Source organism: Erinaceus europaeus, chromosome 7, assembly GCF_950295315.1.
Source record: "Erinaceus europaeus chromosome 7, mEriEur2.1, whole genome shotgun sequence".
NCBI lineage: Eukaryota > Metazoa > Chordata > Mammalia > Eulipotyphla > Erinaceidae > Erinaceus > Erinaceus europaeus.
The window spans coordinates 78,541,376-78,544,872 of record NC_080168.1 but is presented as its reverse complement, the minus strand read 5'-3'; positions in this window follow the sequence as shown (position 1 = coordinate 78,544,872).

Sequence of the window (3,497 nt, the reverse complement as noted above, 5' to 3'; positions counted from 1 at the left end):
TTGACCAGCAGGTGGCATTGTGGCTGTATTGTTTATATGTGGTAGTGTGTGGGGTAGTGGGGCAGAGCAGTAGTCTTTCTGATATTCAGGTCACTGGGCACTTCAATATAGTTCCATCTGTCTATTTCCCACATGTGTTTCCAGTTCCCTGTCTGAGACAGATGGCCTGTATGCATCTGCCCATAGCTTGAAGCCAGGCTGTGCTAGCAGCCACTGTATTCCATGATTTTTGCTTTTTTTCTGCTTCAGTGTGGTGTCAAAAGGATTTAATCTGTTTTCCCCTATGTTTAGTAAAGTTCTGGATTCCAGCCACTTCTGTCCCATATTGCTTCCTGCTGCCCCTTTCCAAGCATGAGTTGCATGTGTATACTTCTCAGTGATTTTCTTCAAACGTTTTAGGTTGTTATAGGATTTCAGGTTTTTGTTTTTTGTTTTATCTGATTTTCTCCTGGCACTCTTGTTCTTTGTTACTTCTACTTAAAGATTTTTTAAAAATATTTATTTATTCCCTTTTTTGCCCTTGTTTTTTTTTTTTTACTGTTGTAGTTATTGTTGTTGTTATTGATGTCGGATAGAACAGAGAGAAATGGAGATAGGACAGGAAGACAGAGGGGGAGAGAAAGATAGACACCTGCAGACCTGCTTCACCGCCTGTGAAGGGACTCCCCTGCAGGTAGGGAGCCTGGGACTCAAATCGGGATCCTTACGCAGGTCCTTGCCTTTGTGCCACGTGCGCTTAACCCGTTGCACTACCATCCGACCCCGTACTTATGGATTTTTAAGGAACACTTTGTGTGACAAGCAGTGTGTTGTAGGTAAAAGGTACACTATTTCCCTAGAACTACCAACTTTAGTGAGAAACCGAGAGATTAGTAAAACTCTCACAGACAGAAAACAGAATGATGGTTTCCAGGTGCTTGAGGGAGCAGGGAATGTAAATTTAAGACTTAATTAGTAGGGAGCTTCAGTATAGGAAGGTGATATAAAGCTCTTAAGATGAATGTGATAATGGTTAAACAAAAGAATGGACTTGGATGTGAGGGCAATCTGGCTGCAACATCTGTCACCCCACTGATCGCCAGGGTTGATTCGGCTGATCTGGCTGGCTAGGTGGGTGTCCCCTTCCTCCCTCATGGCTCCATGTGCATCCTTCAGGAAACTGCGCACTTGGTCTAAGAGGACCGCCTTCCCCAGGACGGCCTTCCCCAAATAGAGAAGACTGGTCTTTAGTCGAGGGTATAGGAGTAGCTGCACTCCCCTACTAGAACCTCCAAACACGCTCTCAAGAATGCACTCACTGCCACTGATCTATACACTTAAAATGGTTAAAATGATGGGTTTTAAGATACAAGTATTTAGCCACAAAAATAAGGAAAAATCAAGAGAAAAAAGTCCATGTTTAGAGAGGGAAATGATCAAACACCAATGTGAGAGTCTAATCCCTTACTTAACAGAGTTGATGAAGCAGAAAAGTACTTAGTGAAGTATAACATAAAATGCACAGATCTTGAAAGTGTATTTTGAGTAATATTTTTGGATGTGCACTAATATAAATATATTTAATTCTAATATCGATGTCAGTCTGCATCAGATTGAATTTCTATGTGGAGGATTATCTGTTACTTACATCAACGCCATTTATAAACTCTTGCTTTGTGAATTTGCACCATCACCCCATGATTAATACCTTGAATGACCTCTTTCATTGAGTTCACACACAGCTCAAGAAATTGGTAATAAAAAAGTTATCCTTTTACATGATAAAATTTGACTAACAATCCTTTTTAAAACTTTATGTATTCCTCTATACCAGCATTGCCTACTACTATTTCCTGTGCTATGAGGAGTATTTTTATCTGCACTCTCTAATACAGGGTCACCAGCCACATGTAGTTATTGAGACATGGACTGGTGCTAATTTAAAACTTAATTCTATGTTTAATGTAAATATTTACAGGTGACTCCTATATTGGAAGGCACTACTCCAAATCCATGCAGTTGCCCTTGGTATCATTTACAGTGCTTTCATATAGTGCGAGGGTTGAATCTTGGTCCTTGAGTATGGTAAATACCCTCTGCCAAGTTAGTTATGTCCTGGTCCCCAAGACCACTTTCTGTGTAGTTCTGTGTAGTTGGGAACCACTCTGTCTCAAGCTATATGTATGAATCTTAACTAGTGCCATTTAAACAGCACTAATTTTTATACTGTTAATTTTCAACTTTATTAGTACAGCCTACTTATGTTTAACTACTGCCAGCATTGTAACTTTAAAATGTCTTATTTCAAAATACATGTAATATTTTTCTTAAGCTATAAATGTTAAAACTCTTTTGTTCTTTAACATAAAAAAATAAACTTCTCTGAAAACAACTAGAATTTACCTATAACATAAACTTCTATATCTAGTTCTTTAAGGGGATATGATTTGGTATTTATTCTGTTATTTTTTAATACTTATTTATTCGTTAAAAAGATAGGGAAAGTGGTCCAGGAGGTGGCACAGTGGATAAAGCATGAGGTCCTGAGTTCAATCCCCGGTAGCACATGTGCCAGAGTGATGTCTGGTTCTTTCTCTCCTCCTATCCCTCCTTAATAAAATAAAATAAAATAAAATAAAAGAAGAAGAAGATAGGAAGAGGGGATTGGGTGGTGGAGCACCGGATTAAGCACACATAGTAGGAAGTGCAAGGACCCACACAAAGATCCCAGTTTGTTCCAATCTCCTTGTGGGGGGGGGAGGAGGGGTTTGCTTCAAAAGCAGTGAATCAGGTCTGCAGGTGTCTTTCTCCCTCTTTATCTTCTCTCTCAAAAAAAAAAAAAAAGAGAGAGAGAAAAAAGAAATAACCAGACATCACTCTGTACAACTCAGGACTTCAAGGTTGAGAGTCCAATGAGATTTGGTATTTATAAGAGAGTGAGTACTTTTCTGGGTAATCTCACCAACCTAAATTTCTGCATTTAACTGAGGGGAAATGTCTGCACTTATGGTAGAAATTTAAAGGTTTGCTTACCTAGTTATTTTCAGAATTAATCTTAGTATTATTTAACTTTTGTCTCTTAGAAGATGTCCTAAGTAAATATCCAGAAAGATATCTGTTTCAATAGATAAGAAAAGAACTATCATTGGAATGGATTTAGGAAATTTAATTTCTAACCTTAAATGACCCACAAATAATTATCCTAATGGGAAATTCATTTAACCTTTCTGAAGTCTACTTGCATACTCAACAACTAATAAATGGTCTAGTAGAAGCTAAGCAGCCACTAGACAATAGAAGATAAACAGTGAGCATGGCAAACATAGGCTAAGCCTTTATAAACTTAAAATCTGAAAAAGCGAAGAGTTTCAGATAAATACCTTCATAGTTTTAATGGAATTACATTCCTACTCTGTGGCTTCAGATAGTTAGTATGATCATTTTCAAATAACCTTGAAAAAGTTGAATATTATTAAAAAGTTCTGCATGAATGTTTATAAAATTAATTAAGTCAGAAA